Source organism: Pecten maximus, unplaced genomic scaffold (assembly GCF_902652985.1).
Source record: "Pecten maximus unplaced genomic scaffold, xPecMax1.1, whole genome shotgun sequence".
NCBI lineage: Eukaryota > Metazoa > Mollusca > Bivalvia > Pectinida > Pectinidae > Pecten > Pecten maximus.
Window position 1 is genome coordinate 61,252 of NW_022979524.1, and position 22,097 is coordinate 83,348.

Genomic DNA, 22,097 nt, shown 5'->3' on the forward strand with positions numbered 1-22,097 from the left:
ACCGGTCAACGCTAGTGTTAAATGTGCACCGGTCAACGCTAGTGTTTAATGTATACCGGTCAACGCTATTATTAAATGTATACCGGTCAACGCTAGTGTTAAATGTATACCAGTCAACGCTAGTATTAAATGTGCACCGGTCCACGCTAGTGCTTAATGTATACCGGTCAACGCTAGTATTAAATGTGCACCGGTCAACGCTAGTGTTTAATGTATACCGGTCAACGCTAGTATTAAATGTATACCGGTCAACGCTAGTGTTATATGTGCACCGGTCAACGCTAGTGTTTAATGTATACCGGTCAACGCTAGTATTAAATGTGCACCGGTCAACGCTAGTGTTTAATGTAAACCGGTCAACGCTAGTATTAAATGTATACCGGTCAACGCTAGTGTTAAATGTATACCGGTCAACGCTAGTGTTTAATGTATACCGGTCAACGCTAGTATTAAATGTATACCGGTCAACGCTAGTGTTAAATGCATACCGGTCAACGCTAGCGTTAAATGTATACCGGTCAACGCCAGTGTAAATTGTTTACTGGTCAACGCCAATGTTAAATAAATATCCCGTTTTTGCCACTCACTGCACTTAAGCTGGTTCCGGAATTTCAATTTCCGGATTTCTTGAAATTTTGCTTAACAACTCGTACAACCCGGTCGACAATTAGCCGGTGTTTCACGTGAACCAAGTCCCTGTGTAGAATGCGTTTCTGTGGTTTGTATCTGTTTTCCCGAGTAAATACATGCAAGACATGAAACGGGTACTTTATATATGATACGAGGACAAAGAGTAGTGTGTTGAGATTTAGAAAATCACAAATACACACTGTTACTGAGAAAATAGAATGGCGTAAGATTCTGGAGTAAAAAGGCGGGAATTCCCCAGGCGCGGGTTCCCCAGTTCAGTGTAAATGTCGGAGTTACTGTCTTTCGATTATACGTACCCGTGTGACCTTAGCGGAAACTGTTGCATCACGGACACGACAGGAAAAAGAACATAACGTACCACATATGTAGAAACATGATTAATTATGTATTTTGGATATAGATGTTTGTGATAAATATGTCAACAACAAAAAATTGTAGAGAACTGTGTCTTTTGTATTTTCTCTGATATTGCAAAATTGTAAGAAATACTGGCAGTGACAGTATAAATACAAGCAGCTCACCGAGCGCTACAAGTTCAATCAGACAAACAGAACAGACTTAGTAACGTCACTCCTGACGTACGTCCGTACATGTAATAGACTCTCCGGAATGTGTGACCTCGCGGTACATAGTACCTATGTTTAAAACCCTATTGTGACCGTTCTGTGATAGATACAGAAAAACTAAAGATACAGTTTTCTTTGGAATTACATGTACTTGCGATGTGTGGAGTTTCAATACGTTCTCTTTATGCGTCAATTCTCTAGGCCGAGTTGTGCAGAAACCAGCAGTCAAAGTGTCGATTTTGGCGTGTATGTACTCAAAATATCTTCATAACTAGATTATTCCTATATATACGGGATATGCCTGGACATACATGTAGATCACACCGAGTCTTATAAGTGTGGAAAGTTTTATCAAAATGTATAGAGTCGCTTTTCAGTTAGCTCCAGAAAGTGGTCTGAATTAGCCGCACGTACATTACGTTCCGTCCTTCAATACACTACATTCCACACATTCGTGTGACGTTAACACTCGTGACGTTACATCCGCCACCTCTCGATAAAATACGACCCTTTTTCAAAACCCTGTTGTGGCCGTTCTATGAAAGATATAGAAAAACTAAAGATACGCTTTTCTTCCGAACTATCTCTTCTTGTTATGTTTGGAGTTTCAAATTTTTGGATTGAATCGCTGATTTTTAAGGACCGGTTAAACAGAAGCTACCGGTCAAAGTGACGATTTTGGCATGTTTGACCCAAAATATCTCATAAATACGAATTTCCACAGGGATACCAGATACATCCAGACCTACAGAGACCGGACAGAAGTATTCGGACAAACGCGTCGTAATATTTACCGCTCAATTTCGCGCGGCGCATAAAAATAAGGATAAATCCAGTTTGGAGGCTTGGTTCGCGTAATACTATACGTCATCGGAAAGAAAGATGACGTCACGCGGAATGTTGTGGCGGTAAAAATAAATTGCGTCGTCTGCTGACGGAATCGCAGGAATTCACGGAAGTAACATGGGTCGTCGTGGTAAAGAATTGACATCAGGCTTAAGAAAAGCGGTGGTAGCGATGATAGAAGGTGGGATAAAACAAACAATTGTTGCAGATAGGTTAGAAATACCAAAATCTACAGTTTCTGATATTTGGAAGCGATATGTGAGACGAGGAAACACTAAAAATACACATCGATGTGGAAGGACGCCATATTTGACAGATCGCGACCAGAGAAAGCTCTTGAAAGTTGTTCGTGGAAATAGGAGAAAATCGTTGGATGAAGTAACAGCCGAATTAAATGACTACAGGAACATTGTAAATGATGTACAGGTTAGTAGTAAAACAATTGACCGGAATTTAAAAAATCAGGGATACCGTAGAAGGGTAGTGAAGAAAACTATGGTTGTTCGTGAAGTCAATCTGAGAAAACGTGTGTCATTTTGTTTTGAGAAAAGAAATCTGACTGTAGAAAACTATTGGAAAGATGTTATTTTTTCTGATGAAAGTCAAATCGTGATCGGCAACGACAACAGAATTTTTATATGGAGGCGAAAAGACGAGGCATACCGGTCAGCCTGCATCTGTCCGCGGTCACACCGGAAACTTTCCGTGATGATTTGGGGGTGTATTACCCATAATGGAGTTGGTACTGTTTGCAGTGTAAATGGAATCATCAATGCCCTAAAGTATATTGAAATTTTGGAAGAAAATCTGTGGCCAGTTTTAGCGAGACACTTTGCAAACCAAAACTATATTTTTCAACAGGACAATGCTCCAGTTCACAAGGCTCGTGTTGTGTCTGAATATTTTACAAACCACGATATTCCCGTTCTAGAATGGCCCCCACAAAGTCCTGATTTAAATATCATCGAGAATGTGTGGTTAAAACTAAAATACGACTAAAGGCAATGGTCAACAACATCACTAATCAAACAGAGCTTTTCGACGCAATACAAACCATCTGGCAAAGCATTGATGTAGAATATGTTCAAGGCTTATACCAATCGATTCCCGCCCGTCTGAAGGAAGTACGGAAGTCCAAGGGTCAGATCACCAAATATTAGGTCAGTATCACAACACATATCATTTTTATAAAGAGTTTTATTTTTCTAGCGAGATGTGCACATGACGTTACGGCGGCCATTTTGTCCGAATACTTCTGTCCGGTCTCTGTAGATCGAGCCGAGTTTTACAATGGTTCAAAACCCTATCAAAATTGTATGTGTCATTTTTTCCACCCCCAAATCGCTACAATAGCCGGCAAAAATCGCGAATTAGCTCATACTATCATTACGTTCCGTAAGGAACGATAACGAGTTATCGTCCCTTACTACACTTCATTTTTTACTAGTGTGGTGACACCTGAAGGATGTCACAGAAAGAATGAAGTGTAGTGAGGGGCGATAACTCTGTTCCAGCAGATTTGATCAAAATCGCTCACCATCTAATTTCGACCAATAAGAAGACATTGTGTTAAGGTGTCCAGACACGTTATCACATCTGGGTTGCGAGTTCGAAACACACGTTGGGTAGATACCTTGTACGGACGGTAGGTCGGTGGTTTTTCTCCGGGGACTCCAGCTTTCCTCCACCACCAAAACAGGCACGTGCTTAAATGATCATAGTTTTTAATAGGACGTTTAAACAAAAATATGTAAAACTGTGTTGTTGCCAAGAAAATGAAACCCATTAAGTTTAATTTGCATTATAAAATATAGTAAGAAACAAATAAAATATGTATTTAAATTCATTAATGAAACTCAATGACAGAATAAAACCATAAAATTTGATAAATTTGACTGACAATTAAATCAAATAGCCTTTAACATAGAAAACACTAAAAAACCTTTCATGCTTTGATTCCCACCAGGAGTCGAACCTGGGTCTCCTGCATCACAGTAGCAAGTGTGAAACCCCTTCACTCTAGGAATGTGTATAGCACTACTTGATTTCAGACTGATTTTGTTGAATTTCTTAATTCATTTCGAAATATTGTAGTTTAAGTGTAGGGTAAAATGATGCTGCTGGGAGACTGGGACCCTGATTGGGAATTTTTCTCATCATCGGAGGAGGAATCGCAGCTGGGGGCCTTTCGTCTGCTGTGTTGATCCAAAATCCTTGTTCACGGATGCCTTTGTCTTGTTTTTTTTGCTCGTTGGTTGAACCTGTAACAATAAATTGAATATTTTTAGATGGGGAAAATGTGGAAATGACAATCATTTTTTCTATTTATCTATTTTGTTCTCGTTTTTCATCTTTTCTTACATTTTGTATGTTTATGAACTTCATTTTGTTGTCATAACATTAAAAATGACTCCCTTAAATTTTAATACTTACCACTGGGTCAATGTGATACCGGAAGTGTAGCAGAAACCAGAAGTCAAATCAAAACCGGTGACGTCACTGGTATAGAGACCAGAACCGGAAGTTGTGTGTAAACTTGGGAGGAGGACATCTTGCATTGACTGCCTATGTGGTGTTTCTTGGTGGAACTAGAGGGTGTTATCTGTCTTCTGGATGAGACTGGCCAGCACTGTTGGTGTGGATCTGTTGTTCTTGTTCCAGGATGCTTTTGTTTTGGCTTCTTGATTTTTGCCAGTTAGTTGAATCTGTAACAATGAAATGAATAGACATTATTTTTATTTTTTTTCCTATTTTTTCTTTTTTTTTTTCAAACTGTATTTTGTTGTCATGATTTTTAAAAAAACCTTCAGGTTCTTATACTAATCACTGGGTCAGTGTGTTAATGTTTACCTCAACTGGCTGGATCTTTGACTCTGACGTGATTGTGACTGCATTGGTTTCCTGGGGATCTGGTTTGATTTCCTACAAAATATTGGGTATCACGCACGATGATAATTTGGACTTGCCTTCGGAGGGAATATGGGTTGATTTGCTGTGGACTGTCTTTCCCCAGGGTAATGGTTCCACTGAAATCAAATGAAAATATCTCTGTAAGTAAAGTAAACTCTGAACAATATAGAGAGTGGGCTTGTTCCCAGATAAAATCATTAACAGTGTATTCCTGCTGTTACAGGGGTGAGAGCTTATTACTGGACATGGGCTTGTTACTGGACATAGCCTTCCTGGTGACATTGCACAATTTAATGCTAAAAAACATTTATTACCATTTGTCCGGTCAGACTCCAGCTTATCAGAATGTGTTGGTTCCACATGGTGGACTGAGGCTGACGGCATCTCCTAGTTTTGAACCTGTTGCTTGTGGATGCATGGTGAGCAGGTTGACTTGTCTGGAGATGTGATGCCTCTAATCTTAGATCGCAATGCCCTGGGTGACAAATTAGTTGTGTTAACAAGCGCTGCTGTCTGGGAGCTCCTCCCTGGTGAAGGTAACCTTGGGGCTGGTGACCTTGCATTGGGGAAGGTGACCTTATGGTAGATGCCGGTGCTCTCTGACGATATTGGGCCACACACCTCTGCCTCTCCTTCATCTTATGGTCCATGATTTTTTCTTCTCTCTGGAAATAGCTGAAGATATCTTTGCAAATGAACCTGTGAATGGCAAATATGAGATTAGTTTTTATCGTGTTGATTCTATGTATATGTATGTATTTTTTCAGGTATACAACTGCAAAATGGGGTAAATATCAACAATAACCAATAATCGACAACAGATTTTACTTTTTTTTTTACCTTATTGGCTGTGAGGTTACTGCAATTTGGAGTCTCTTGCTCATTCCTGGAATCATCCACGACCCAGCCGGCATAGCTCAGGGCATTTTCACAAACCCAACGGAAAGTCTGACCCTGAAAATGGCTAAACTGGAGTGTTGTCTCCGCCAAGACCTGTCCAGCATCCTCAATATTTCTCCCTTTCTCTTTGATAGATTCTTTTGCCTCGGCTTCTAGGATATCAGGGTGTTTACTCCAGACTCGGGGTCTCCTCGCAGCAAACATCTGCATGGCTTCTGCTGTGTAGTTTAAAACCAGCATTCCGTCATCTCGAATTCTAAACTTTGGTCAATGCATAATCTGTAAGATAAGAGTGACATTGTTATTTCAATATTCTGATCAGGTCAATCTTGCTTACATATCAACATGTTCACATAACTGCCACTTATACTTGTAAACTGTTCATTTGAGATAACAGTAAACCACTTTCAGCACAGGGACCTGTGACATTTTCTCCATGAGTAGATATTGTATAATGTCTATCAATTAATATACAGTGGTCCCCCTATTTACGACCACTCTAAAGAACGACCCCTCCCTGTATGCGGCCAAGTTTCGCGTTTGCTGACGTTTTCCAACAACAAAGTACCCCTTCTAAATGACCACCCCGCTAACCCGACCAACGACCACTTAATCATGTCCTCAAAACGTGAAAAGTACTTTGGTATCCCTCTCGTGAATGACTAAGATTTTGGCAACGTTTTGTTAAGACATTAAAATTACAGAATAATTAATAATAAAACCGTGTTACGTCCAGCTCATTGAAATTCATGGACCAAGGTAAAATTTGACACACTGAATTGACAGGTTGTGGCTACGATAAGTAGCTGGGGAGCTGTTTTGTCTACCAATGTTTTTACAAACAAGATAATTTCTCCTACCTTTTGTAGACAAATGGTTTGTTGTGATTTTCACAAATCTAATTTATTGTGGTACCTTTACGTGATGTATCCAAATTAAAAGCTATTATTAAATTGTACATACAACGTACAGTACGTAGCTAGACAACCTGATAAATGGGTCCTCCTAAAGACATGAATGGACTTGAAAGGACCTGAATATGGACCTGAATGGGGTTTAAAGGTGTTTATTGATTATAAATGTGTTATTCTCACTGTTTTATGCAAGAATGGGTGTTATTACATGTCAAAACACCATTTTCATTTGAAAAATCATATTTGAATATGTTTTTTAAAGCTCGATAAATGAGTTGCTAATCCAACGACAAACATGGCGGACCTCAATGGGATCGAGTGGACCTGAACAGGTATTTTAGCTGTATTATAGCTAAGTTTGTATGTATAATATTTTTTGTGCATAATGCAGGAAGAGATGTTATTTCATAGTAAAATACTATATTTCTGTACAAAAAAAATCATAATGATGTATTTTACAGCTCGATAAATGGGTCGCTATTCGAACTGACAAACACAGCGGACCTGAATTGGATTGAGTGGACCTGAACGGGATTTTAGCTGTATTATAGTTACGTTATAATTAACAGCTAAAATCCAGGTCCACTCGATTTTACGGGATGAGGGGGGTGATTTAGTTGATCCTGCACTCAAGCATTTTTTGCTAATCATTCGAGATACAGATCGAACGTTACACTTTAATTTTGTTAAATAATTTACACATGCAACAATATTAATTAAACCATATATTCAAAATATTACTGACAGTAAACAAAGGAGAACATTGAAAAACACATTTTAACATAACACAAGAGGCCCAGAGGGTCTGTATCGTTCACCTGGTTTCATTAGATATGAAACAAGAATGATGCTTAAGTATATTTGTCACTGGTATTGCTATGTCAATATATATCATAAGCATTTTATATGTACATTGGTTTTATTTTAATACTAAAAATTCCAAAAAGTGCATTAATCTGCGACCTCAGAGGAATGCTACCACACAAATGTGAGTGATATCCATTGCTAAGTTTCAGAGAAGAACTTGTTTAGACCCCCTTTGACCCTGACCTCTGCCCCCTTGGGGTTCAGCTCCTTTCTTTATGCAATTTTGAATCCCTACCCCAATAGGATGCTACCAGTCAAACCATTGCTTAGTTTCAGAGAATAAGTTGTTTAAATCAATTTAGCCAAATTGACCCCTTTTGGCCTTACCCCCTCAGCCCCCTGGCGGCCCAGGTCAACCCCAACATTTTTACAATTTTGAAACCCACCCCATAACCATGCTACCATACAAATGTGAGTAATATCCATTGCAATATTTCTTTAGGAGGCGTTAGTCAGATGTAAAAGGAGATACATTTGTATTTGAAATAAAGCAAGAATACAAATTAAACTGATAACAACATGACTAAACCAAACCAACCGGACATAATGGTTTTCACAGTCCTGATGAATGTAATGGTTTAGACTGTTCCGATGTACATAATGGTTTTAACCATCTTAAAGTTTCAAACCTACTTCTAAAAGTAGTTAAACATTTCTTATCTCAATCAAACCTTTACTTTAGAAGTCAAACATTTTCATTTTTTTCAAATCAACTTCTACTTAGGTACATGTCATTAACATTCATACTTTAAACCATCTTTTATACTTAAGTAGTTCAAAATTTGCATTTATGTGTTTAAAACAAACTTATATTTTATAGGCCAGGGTATTAGAAAGGTCGAAACAATATAATACGCATTTTGATAAGTTATAACAATACACGATATGTATTGAAAATACAGGGAGTGTCTGCTACTTTTTTGTTGAAAGTGTGCAATGTCTTTCAATATCTTGTAAACAAAATTGTTTATTCCTTTCTATTTTGATCTTAGAATAATATCAAAATTAGATTGACGGCTTTTAAAAGTTATTACACTTTTTTTCAACAATTCTCATTTTTAAGAACAATTATTTCAAAATTAGGTATCAATTCCATCTATTTTAATAGATCCAATGTCAATATTAACAAGGGCCCAATGGGCCCAAATCGCTCACCTGCAATGCAGTGATCTTTTCATATATGGATCCTGCAGCTATTTGAAAGCATGCTACAGGACCAATATAATGTCTCTCTGCACTTTGGCTTTTCACTAAAAGTCATTTAAAGATTTAAGCATACTTGATCGACGTGACCTTGAATGTGAGTCAGGGTCATTCATTTGAAAAAAACTTGGTAGCCCTTCACCCCAGCATGCTACAGATCCAATATTAACTCCACGGGACTCTTGGTTATTGAGAAGAAGTCGTTTAAAGATTTTAGCCTTTTTGACTCCTGTGACCTTGAATGAAGGTCAAGATCATTCATTTGAACAAACTTGGTAGCCCTTTACCCCAGCATTTTACAGACCCAATATCAACTCCCTGGGACTCTTGGTTATTGAGAGAAAGTCGTTAAAAAGATTTTAGCCTTTTTGACTCCTGTGACCTTGAATGAAGGTCAAGGTCATTCATTTGAACAAACTTTAGAGCCCTTCATCCCAGCATGCTACAGGCCAAATATTAGGTCTCTGAGACTGTTGGTTATTGAGAGGAAGTCGTTTAAACATTTCAGCCTTTTTGACTCCTGTGACCTTAATTGAAGGTCAAGATCATTCATTTGAACAAACTTGGTAGCCCTTTACCGCAGCATGCTACAGACCCAATATCAACTCCCTGGGGCTCTTGGTTATTGAGAAGAAGTCGTTTAAAGATTTTCGCCTTTTCGGCTCCTGTGACCTTGAATGAAGGTCAAGGTCATTCATTTGAACACACTTGAGAGCCCTTTATCCCAGCATGCTACAGACCCAATATCAACTCCCTGGGTCTCTTGGTTATTGAGAAGAAGTCGTTTAAAAAAAATTAGCCTTTTTGACCCCTGTGACCTTGAATGAAGGTCAACATTATTCATTTGAACAAACTTGGTAGCCCTTCACCCCAGCATGCTACAGGCCCTAATATTAGGTCTCTGGGCCTTTTGGTTATTGAGAGGAAGTTGTTTGAATGGAAAAGTTGACGCCGGACGGCCGGACGGACGGACGACGGACGCCGCGCCACGGCATAAGCTCACTTGCCCTTCGGGCAGGTGAGCTAACAATAAACTGTGATTTGTAATTTGTTGCTTTTTAATTTATCACCAAGATGTAGATAATAGCCTAGTAGCTATAGGTACTGTATGTAAATATACAGCGTTTTACATGCAAAATTTTGAAGAAAACTTTCATGATATTATTTGATATCAATTCCAAGTCCCTTGGGGTGGGGAAAGAACCCTGGGCCTATTTTTACATCAGGATTGTGTTCATCTCTTGGTGTCCAGCCAATTTGGAGTTGGGATCTGAATGGTTTCACAGATAAAACAAGAGGCCCAGAGGGCCTGTATCGCTCACCTGGTTTTATGAGATATGAAACAAGAATGATGCTTAAGTTTATTTGTCGCTGGTATTTCTATGTCAATATATCATAAGCATTTTATATGGGTACATGTACATTGGTTTATTGTTATTCTAAAAATGTCAATTTAGCGAAATTAACCTCTTTTGGTCCAATCCTTCAGCCCCCGGAGGTTAACCCCAACATTCGTACAATTTTGAATACCCATCCCATAACCATGCTACCATACAAATGTAGGTTTTATACCAAATTGTGCAATTAATCCATGAAATGAAATTGACTTTGGGTACAACCCCATAGGGATTGCTGCCACACCAATGTGAGTTATATCCATGACTTAGTTTCAGAGAAACCAATTGACCCCTTTTGACCCTGCCTCCCTGGGAGTCAACCCCACCATTTTTACAATTTTGAATCCCTACCCAAAATGATGCTACCAGTCAAGTATGAGCTATATCGATTGCTTAGTTTCAGAGAAGAAGTTGTTTATGTCAATTAAGCCAAACTGACCCCTTTTGACCCAACAATTGAATTGCAATTTATGGATAATTTTTAATTTTGGCAAGAAAACATTCTTTAAAGGGCATGTCTGCATCATTTTTAATAATTTGCCCTTGAAACTTCGCACACATGTCAATTAAGCCAAACTGACCCCTTTTGACCCAACAATTGAATTGCAATTTATGGATAATTTTTAATTTTGGCAAGAAAACATTCTTTAAAGGGCATGTCTGCATCATTTTTAATAATTTGCCCTTGAAACTTTGCACACACCTTCATAAGAGCCGGTTCTTTAAAATGTGAATGAAGGTCAAGGTCAGAGATAAACTCAATATTTGTAGCCAGTCACACATGTTACATGTATCTTTTTGCCAAATATCCAGCCTTCATGTGTATGTGCATGCAGTTTTGGGTCATTTTTTTAATTTAGGTAGGAATTTCTTTTTAAAAGTGCCATATCTGCGTCATTTTGATTATTTGACCTTGATACATTGCACACACCTTTAAAAGGGCTGATTCTTTAAAATGTGACCCAAATTAATAATTTTGAAAGAACTTTTAATTTTTTTCATCATTTGACCCCCGTGACCTTGAATGAAGGTCAAGGTCAAATATCAATATAACATTTGTAGCCAGCCATACGTTATCAATGCGCCAAACATCAAGCCTTCATGTGTATATAGAGAAAAGAGCAGAAACCTTTATCCTGCAATTTTGGATTATTTTTTTAATTTTGGCTGGAGAAAATAGCTTTATGATCCTTTTCAAGTGCCATATCTTTCTGCCATATTTTTTTATCTGATGATAATAAAATATGCACATTCTGTTTCAGTGGACTATGTTCTTTCATATGAAATGAAAAAAATAATCAATTTGAGATTTTTATTTTTGACATTCGAACCCATAACAAGTCGTTGGCCTTGACATTCTCTGACAATATGTCATTGAGAAAAGTTTGCCCTAACCACGTGCTAACCAATTTCCAATGAAAATGAAACAAATTATGCTAAAATATGTGTGATGAGTTTCCTATATAAACTATAGTAAAATGTCCTCTATCCAGGGAGAATGCGACACATAGGGGGCCATGAAATTAACAATTTTGATAAAACAGCTTAAGAACCTTTTGTACACCATTCTGCGATATCTTGGTCTTAAGAAGACCGACGCATGACGACAGATCAAATTATAATGGTGTATATTATGAGCTGAATGTCAAAGGATTGTAAACTCTGTACAAATTGTATTATATTATCAGGCAGTCAGCCTAAATGTATGTTTCATATCTACCATATTAGAAGTTTGATGTTTTGTACGATATATATATATACTTAATTTTTACACATACATTAAAGGAGTTAGCTACTTTCATCAATTATTTTTAGTAAGATGTTTATTCTAGAGTTCACTAGGCCGGATGAAATATCATCATGAGCAATCAGTATGGTCAATATGAGATTTGATTAAATGCCTCTCGTAGGTCAACTCAACTTCTTTTTGTAGGAGTCAATAGTATATGTATGAGAATTAAACTCTCGCGATGTCTGTTGCACATAAGTACAAAGAAATACATTATCACTTAAGCCAAAAAAATTCACACTTAAGTAGCAATAACACATAATAGTCAAAAACCCTAATATATGTGATCAGTGATTATAAGAAACAGTACTTATAAGCATTTTTGGCAATTTATCCTGAAACAGCCTTCCATATTTGACATCCCACAGATTGTTGCTTGTATATATATATAGTTTTAAAGGTCAACATTGGAAAATACCTAAATGGTTATACATGAATTCATAATAAATAGAATTATTGACAAAAAAAGTTTCATTTATTTTCACACTTTCTGGAGACCGATAAGGAGATTGATGATTATTTTAAGGGATTTGTTCGTGACATGAAAATCAAACATTTTTAATTAAATTTCAAAAGCAAATATAGATTTATTTTGAAAGTTATGAGGAATATTGATATTTGAGAAAGTCTTATATTATATGGATTTGATATCATATCGATTGCCAATAGATATACATGTATTTATATTCAATTTACATGAAAACAACAAAAAGTTGTACTAATAGGTTAAAATGCAATTGGTATACATTTTGTTAATCTACAATTACTTTGTATTGTTTAAATATTCTATGTAATACAAACATTTCACAGCTTGGTGCATACAAATGTATATATATATTACATGAAAACATTTGAAAAGGTTGAATCGTGAGCTGAATAATATATAAATAAGACAAGCTGGTTCAATAATAATTTAGTATTTTCATATATATTCCGAGTGCGAGTAGCTACTGCAGTAAATCTTATCACAAAATTCCAGATTCTGTATATTGTCTCTGTCGGGGAAGGTATAGCACAAATGACCACCACGACAGATATGTGCCAGTTTTCTTAGTTGAAAAAAAAATAAACGATCGAATTCCATCACGTGCACGTAGATCTATCGATTCATGGATTTGAAACACAGGGACTTCGATCAGTTATCGCAGTAATCCGAAGGGTTCTGGTGTTGATATCGCCTTAAAAGCTGATTAAAGTCTGCATATAGTATATAGCAAGATCGTCAGAAAATTCGGACTATAATCGCAGTAGATATTGTGATTTTGTGGACTGGCCAGGCTTGAACAACTTATCGTAAACAGTTTCGTCCTAAATAAACAAACATTTATTTCAGTGGGTCAACAAACAGATTTAAACTTTGTAAGCAACTTGCCTTTAATTCATGTTGATAGATATTAATTTCTAACGACAAACATCACGTAAACAGACGTAACACGTAATCGCAACATATCGGACCAAATCTCATAAAATCTCATGAAAAAACTACCAAGTTGTAAACAAAAGAAATGTTGTTAGCCAAAACCTGGAGGGTGATATGAAAATCGGGAATTTGTTAGCGCTTGGTTGTTATGTCATCTTTATTTCTTGTAGTTAAACAAGTGTCCTTTGTAAGGTAACGCCAGAATCTCGCAGTTATCTCCCTTCAAACAGTATTTTCAATATAGATTTGCAAAAGTCGATGCAGGTGTAGATATTTACAAGACATTATTCTTATTGTTTATTCAAAATAGTTCCTGAAATGTTCACAACATTATCAGCATAGTTAATACATTTCTGTGCACATCTACTTTGAATGACGGACTACAATGACGTACGTGCCTCATACTTTGAACTAATTATAAGCGAATCATTACCCCTAGTTACAGAAATTACCACCAGAGGTCTCAAATTCCAAGCTTCCGCCGAAGAGAAATTTATACTGAATATACCTTTTTTCATGTAATAGCACTTAATTTGTAGTCTTGATCGTTTTGATACATTTATATATAGTTCAACTGCATCAAATATGAACCGAAAGAACCTACAAAATGAACTGTGAAAGGAAATATAACGAAAACGAAAGTGAGAGATTGTGACGTCACAACTCGTAGGTGATTGTAATATGGCAGGCGTAAACGCCTCCATAAAAAAACAGACTTCTGGTAGCGGGCTAGGTTTCAAAATACAAGATGTATTTTGATTAAGTTTTTTTCTTAAGTGGAAATAGAGGAAAATTTACCACTGTGTGAGGCCTACAATTGGAATTGACTGTTCAAACTACTTTAATCTTCTTGTTTCTACAGTACAACTGTAAAAGATGTTTATATTATATATCAAATGGAAACCAGATTTCTGGAAAAAAATTCAAAATATATCAATTAATTTTTTCTTCATTAGAACATAGAGGTAGTTGATTGCGGTCAGAGGCCTACAAAGTAGAATGTACCCGTCTCCTGATGTAAATATATTTTCTATAGCAATGTGGCTCTTAAAACAGAAACATACATTGTGAACTGTTTACACAAGTCCCTGTGCAACTCACAGTATTTTACCTGTGTGCAGATGGCATTTAGAAGACTATTCTGTAAAATTTTGATAATTAAATCCTGTTATTAAATTCTTTGATATTGTCAAATGATCTCTATAATACCTTTTAATTGTAATTTGTAGTAAATTAAAATAAATATCAATATAAAAGTTAAAAAAAACATATATGCAGTACAGTAAAACTCACTGGTGTCAAACACGGTTGAATCAAAATACATCGGATGAGTCTAACGTTTCGTGTGGTCCCGATTTTTTCCATTCTTTATCTTAGTAAATTAAGCATGGATGATTCGACCACTGTTGAATAGAATACTGCGGTTGTGTCAAATATATTTTGTGGTCCCTCCCTTCTGAACTATACCAAAATTTTCATTTTTGTGTTGAACATCGAGGCATCATGCTGTCTCTAGCTAGCTGTCTCAGGTAAAATTTGCTGGCTTCGCCTGACAGAGTGTGACCGATCAGCCGTAACGCTGTCACCAGAGCCTATTGTTTGGTTTAGGCTGTCGGTCGCACATCATCCCATTGTTTATACAGGTGCACAGGTGAATTAAAACGTTCAGATATACATAACTAAGAATAAAATGTGCATGTTTTAATGTACAAACCAATAGGCCTATATATATGTTTTGTTTACTGTTTTCATACATGTGGCCGCCGAAAAAATAAGGAAAATGTAAACCATAAAGTTTTAATATGTTGTATGGTATAGACCTATCCACATAAAGCCGCCATATTGGATTTTTAGAGTTACGTGCCCTTTGATCGGAGTAAAGACACTTCCGGTTCCATTCATTCACATGGCCGATGGTCAATAGCTTACCATATTAGAGACGCTGTTCTTTGACAATCGGAAGGTATGAATTGTTCGTTGTTCATTACACTAACTTAAGGAGTTTTCGGTTTTATTTATGCCACCAAATAAAAATATTACAATGATCATGACAAATTACGATCATCTGTTGGACTGACCCGCTTGGCTGGCTGTATTCCTATAACATAAAAGGCCGCTGGTCGGCTCTTTTTCTATCGGATATGATTTTGCCGACTGCGACGCCTGTCAAAATTATCTCGCCGTGTAAAACCTCTAACATCGTTGGAGTAGGCTGGCTGGTGATCATAATCAGATGGTCACGTCACTTGTGTATGGTTTTGTGTATGTTTTAATAAGTGCATTGATTTATGGGTCTTACATTTAATCATAGAACTTGGGTGTTATACTTCGTTGATCACCAAAGTTCATCACACAGACACGTACCTCAAGGAAAACAAGCTGAACATAGTCCTTCCTCCTTATTTAGTGGAATATTGAAATGAATCGACACCAGTTAAATGAAAAGAAAACATTTCACTTATTCCATCGATTTCGATCCAAGTATGACATCTCTATTCTAACAATTACACATAATGATTCAATTACTGAAATGTATGGAGAAATGAATGGAGAGGAAAAGTATTTTTGCCTCTTTCTCTTCTCAAAGCAGGGGTATTGCAATTCTTTTTACAAACTCTTTTGAATATTAATTAAGTTAAAGATATTGTCCAAGACCAAAATGGAAACTATTTGTTATTAAATATTATGATACAAGATATAAAACTAACCCTTTGTGGCATATATGGCCCTAGTGATGACAATCCAGAATTTTTTACTGACATACAAAGGAAAATTGAATTCCTTGGAAATAATACTGTAATGATTACAGGCGATTGGAATGTCCCTTTAGAATATGAAATTGATACAGCTAATTATAGGAATCATAATAATACAAAGGCCAATAGGGAATTCATAATATCATGCAAAACACAGATTTAATGGATGTTTGGCGAGAGTTAAAAGTCAAGAAAATATACATGGCGTAGCCCTTATAGGAAAAAATGTCAGTTTGACTATTTTCTGATCTCGTCAAACTTGCAAAATTATATTCAAAATGCAGATATGGACATAGCATATAAATCTGATCACTCGCCTGTCTATATTGAGTTAGAATTTAACAAAACAGAACGTAGATATGGTACATTGAAGTTTAATAATAGTTGATTGGGGGATCCAGAATATGTAAACATAATTAAAAATACCATAAACGAAGTGATTTCTCAGTATCTAAAGGACAGATGATAACAATGATATAGAGAATGCAGTAGATAGCATAGATGATAAATTGTTATGGGAAACTCTGAAATTAATGATAAGGGGGAAAACTATCAGTTACTCGATCAGCTTTTAAGAAAAAAGAAAGAGATAAGTCAGAAAAAGAGATTTGTATAATATACATCGGTCAAATGATGTTGATAGCGTAAAACATGATATAGCAGACATTGAAGGACAACTTAAAACACTGAGGGATAAAAAAAAATACAAGGTATTATAACCAGAGCAAATGTAAGATGGAAGATTGGGGGAGAAAAGAGTACCAAGTACTTTAGTAACCTAGAAAAAAGGCAATATACTGAAAAGGTGATTACTAAACTAATTTCATCAGAGGGAAATGAGATTTATGACATTCATGATATATTAAAAGAACAATCTCAGTTTTCTTCAAATTTGTATAGTAAAAAAGACACTGTTTTTATAGAAACACACATTTTTGGGATGAAATTTTACAGATTTGGGGTTCTCTTTATGAATAGCTCCCCGCCACCCCTGAGGATATTCTCTCCCAGCCTTTATGGTTTAATGAAAGTATTAAAATAAATAGACGCCCTATTTTTTTAAAGAAATTATGTGATGCTGATATATATACTGTCACGTAGTTAGTTTTTATTTATGTATGACATGTAATTATTAGCCTGTGTATGTATGTATAGATACGTGTGTTGATGTGAATGAACGAGTGCCTTTATTTATTGTCATGTTCATGTGCACGTGCTGCTCTCCAGGTGAGGCAATCTATATTTAGCCGCCACACCTGGATAACCGGCTCGGGTACCTGTTCATTGCGTGTGTGTGGGTCGGAATGTCTTGTCACAAGAGAGAGATGGCTTGTGTTCTTTAACGTAATAGTGTGAAGTTGAGTCGTAATGTGCGTAATAGGGTGAAGTCGAGTCGTCGTGCAGAGTTTTCTTTGTAAATCGTCTGCCTTTGTTCAGACAGACTGAGCCTGTTCGTTGTGATGAGTGGACGTGTTTTTGACACTCTGTTTTATCATTGCTCATGTCTTATCCTATTCCGCCCGTGCTTATGACATTGTACTCGTTCATGTTTTACTGAATACACATTATTTTAAGTAACACACAGGCCTTTTGAGTCGTTATTCCGATATACAACTATTCGTCCCGTGAAACATGGCCATTGGCCGAGTCCAATTCAATATGTTGACAACAGCATTTGTCACAATACTATGTAAAGGACCTTGTTGCTGGAAATGGAATTTTTTTTGACATATGAACAATTTATACAAAAACATCAAGTTCACATTAATTTCATGAACTTCAATAGTCTCATTAGTGCCATTCCAAGAGGCTGGAAGAGATTGGTCAATGACCACAGACAAAATATTAAAAATATAGTACATAACAACTTAAATCAAGTTAAAAGTATTGAAAAACCATCAAGATACTTCAATAAAAAGATTATTTTAAAGGTGCAGAATGGCCTGTTAAATCTCATGAGAGATGGCATACCTTATTAGATACATTTTAATGCAAAAACGAGTTGGGGAAAAAAAACCCATGTTATTTCGTTTCAGGAAACAATTGTCTCTAAACTACAAAGTCTCCCATACAGAATTACTAATAGAGTGTTCTTTACTAATGCACTGTTTTTAAAAATGAAAGTTCTTAAACACGGAGATTGCAGTTTTTGTAGTGGAGCACCAGAAACAATTTGCCATCTGTTTTGCTATAGTTTAAGGCTAGAAAGAAAACCAGACTCTTTCTTACTTGGTGTTACATATGATAGACAACCAATGGGTCTTAATCTAGTAATTCTTTTGATTAAGAAATACATATCTCTGCAAAAACAATACAAACACATTCCAAATTAGGAAACTTGTAAAACCTTTATTAAGAATTATAGAAGTTTAGATCTATATTAGGTCTACAATCTTCCAACCAGTATGGCTCAAAAGACCCGGCAAAAGTGGGAAAGTGTCTGATCTATCCTTATCTAAATCTAACAATTTCAACTATATAAGTCATGGAATTTACTGTTGAAACTTTGTAACATGATGTAAATGAAATGTTGAAATTAATGATGCAATGTAAAATTTAAAAAAAAAACAAAAAAAAAAAACACTTTTCAAAAGTTTAATACATTTTTAAGTAAAAAGCAAAGTTTAGTTCACAAGAGGTCGGAGGTAGCAGATTCAACAACCAATAAGTCCTCGTAAGCTTTGTTATTGACTGCTTCTATTTCTTTTGATGAAAGTTTTATTGGGATGCTGAGTCTATTGGCAGCATAACAAAGAGCTGCAAGTTCTGCTTTCGTTCTTTCTGTAGATATACCTCGTTTCTCTAGAAATTGTTTGAGGGAATCGACTCTCCACATAGAAAATAACTCCAAAGTCATATCACCAGGATCGTCTATATCCATGATGCAGCCGGCTGCTTACGTTGTAAATATGCGTGTAATTAATAATATGGCAAACAATAGGTTTTGAAAATGTAGAAAATTGATGTATTTATCGCAAAATATCATACGAAATCAAATAACATGGGAAACGTAGTGTTGATAGTAAAAAACACAACTCACTTCGATAGCGTATCCATAGACGCCTACCAAAACCGGAAGTGTCTTTACTCCGGGCGCCACTATCGCGTTACAACGGGGGATAACTCAAAAAAAGTTATGTGGATAGGTCTATTTATGGCAAAGAATTTGAAAATTTACATAACATTGTTTATTCAAATAAAAAAGATGAAATAATTTGACCCTGTCCAGAGACATAATCTTAATCAAGGGCAGATTAGCAATCTATATTTCAAATCATAAACATTTGAATTTGTAATAGACTATTTCATAAAAAGCCTAAAACTAGCTTATTGAACAAATTATTCATTATTGATAAAAAAAGTCATATAATGTAAAGAAAAACAATTAATCTTCTTTAAACAGGCCTTTCAAAATGTAAAATGTCACACAGGCTGTTTCAATATTTCATGCTGAAATCTATTTCAAATCTGAAGTTTTTTTTAATTTTTAATCAATTAATGTTATGTAGTCAAATGACAGGACCCTAGGAAGTGTCGAGCCCATTGTAGGTTCAATTTAGATAGTTCTACAAAATCAATTGAAATATCAGTCCTGTATCAGTCGCCTGTTCTGCATCAACTTGTCTAATAAATAATAATTATATGTCACCGCTGTACTGTTCACCGATACCTACAGCAGCAAGCTAAGGCAGACGTGCCCGAGTAAGGCATTCTTTCTCCGTGGTGACTCTAGCAAGTCTATCTTAGTATGTGATCGCTAAAATCAAAATTTATTTCATCTCTCTTCCCTAACAGGTAATGTATCTCAGTAACCTCGGATGTATTCGTTCACGAGAAAGTGTCCGAGAGCACACGTACGGTTCTGTGTACATTTGTCGCATCAATCTGGAGATTTCCGTTGTTTTTCGATTCTAATACGATAAAAAAAAACTGACGAAACTACTACTGTAGTCACAAACAAATACAGAGACTATCGAAATCTGAAAAATGAAGACAATGTAGGCCTATCACTACAGTTAATATCAAATAAACGGGAACTAGGCCTATATTCTTCGTGCATATTTACCGTCGTCTGTTTACATCAACGTCAACAAACAAGTTTACTTACCGTCAGCGCTACGAGGCCTCGGGAATTTGCTTGACATTCTGAACGCTGGGTTGATTTTTCGCATGCATGTTTGTAAAAAGCAACATACAATGATCGTGACAAAGCATCTATGTCCTGGAGCATTGCCTCTGATATTGAAAAATAGCAATAGTATACTGGCAGTGACAGTAAAATACAACTGAACCCAGCTCACCGAGCACTTCAATCAACAGGCAGCTTGCACAACAAACTTTCGTGACGAGTACAGGATGGGCGCACGTCATCAAAACATGCGATCGTCTGCTATTTATAGCAAAATACCCCTGTCGAGTGGAAAAATACTGAGAAGGTCGAAAAAATAGGCCATTTTCAAAACAATCTTGTGACCGTTCTGTAAAAGATATCGAAAAACGAAACAGACTGTTTTCTTCAGGAAACATTTATCTATATACATGTTTATTGCATTTGTTTCTGGATTTTTTTTTCGAATTTTGAGGGCGGTTTAAACAGAACCTCTTAGTCAAAATGACGATTTTGGCATGTTTGACCCAAAATATCTCTTCAATACGTATTTCCACAGGGATACCAGATACACTCAGACCTAGATCGAGCCGAGTTTTACAATGGTTCAAATGCCCATCAAAATTGTATGTGCCAGTTTTACCGTCCTCAAAGAGCCATTATATCCGGCAAAAACGGTGTATTCTCTCGTACCTTCATTTCGTTCCGTGAGGAACGATAACATAGTCATCGCCCCTTACTACACTCCATTCTTTACTAGTGGGGTGACACCTGAAGGATGTCACAGAAAGAATGAAGCGTAGTAAGGGGCGGTAAACTCTGATTCAGAGTGGTTTTCATCAAAACCACTTAATATATAAATTTCAACCAATAAGAAGACTCTGTGTTGGTCCCAATGCAACCAAATCCATCAAGTTGAAATTTGCAGTCGCCTAATACACCAACATATCAAATTTTATAACAAGATGCCCAATGGGCCTGTTTCGCTCACCTGGCTCAACAGCAACTTTGAAGTTGATTGAGGTCATTTCTACAGATACTATGCTGATTACCTCTTTATTCAAATATCATAGTAAGCTAGGTTTATTCTATTAATAAATCCTCTAGTCCTTCATTTCAGCATTCTATTGGCCTAATATCAGGTCTCGGAGGCTCTTGGCTTTTGCAAAATTATTGTTTACAGATTGAAGCCGATTTCATCCCTGTGACCTTGAACAAACTTTGTAGCCCTTCACACCAGCATGCTACAGGCCCAATATCAAGTACCTGGGCTTCATGGTTATTGAGAAGAAGTCGTTTGCTGATTATAGCCTATTTGAACAATGTGACCTTGAATGAAGGTCAAGGTCATTTATTTGAACAAACTTTGTAGCCCTTCACCCCAGCATGCTACATGCCCAATATAAAGTCCCTGGGCCTCTTGGTTATTGAGGAGAAGTCTTTTGAAGATTACAGCCTATTTGGCCAATCTGACCTTGAATGAAGGTCAATGACATTTATTTGAACAAACTTTGTAGCCCTTCACCCCAGCATGCTACAGGCCTATTATCAAGTCCCTGTGCCTCTTGGTTATTGAGAAGAAGCCGTTTGAAGATTATAGCCTATTTGACCCATGTGACCTTGATTGGAGTTCAAGGTCATTCATTTGAACAAACTTTGTAGCCCCTCACCCCAGCATGCTACAGGCCCAATATCAAGTCCCTGGGCCTCTTGGTTATTGAGAAGAAGTTGTTTAAATGATAATGGTCACCTGAGATTTGGTTATGATTG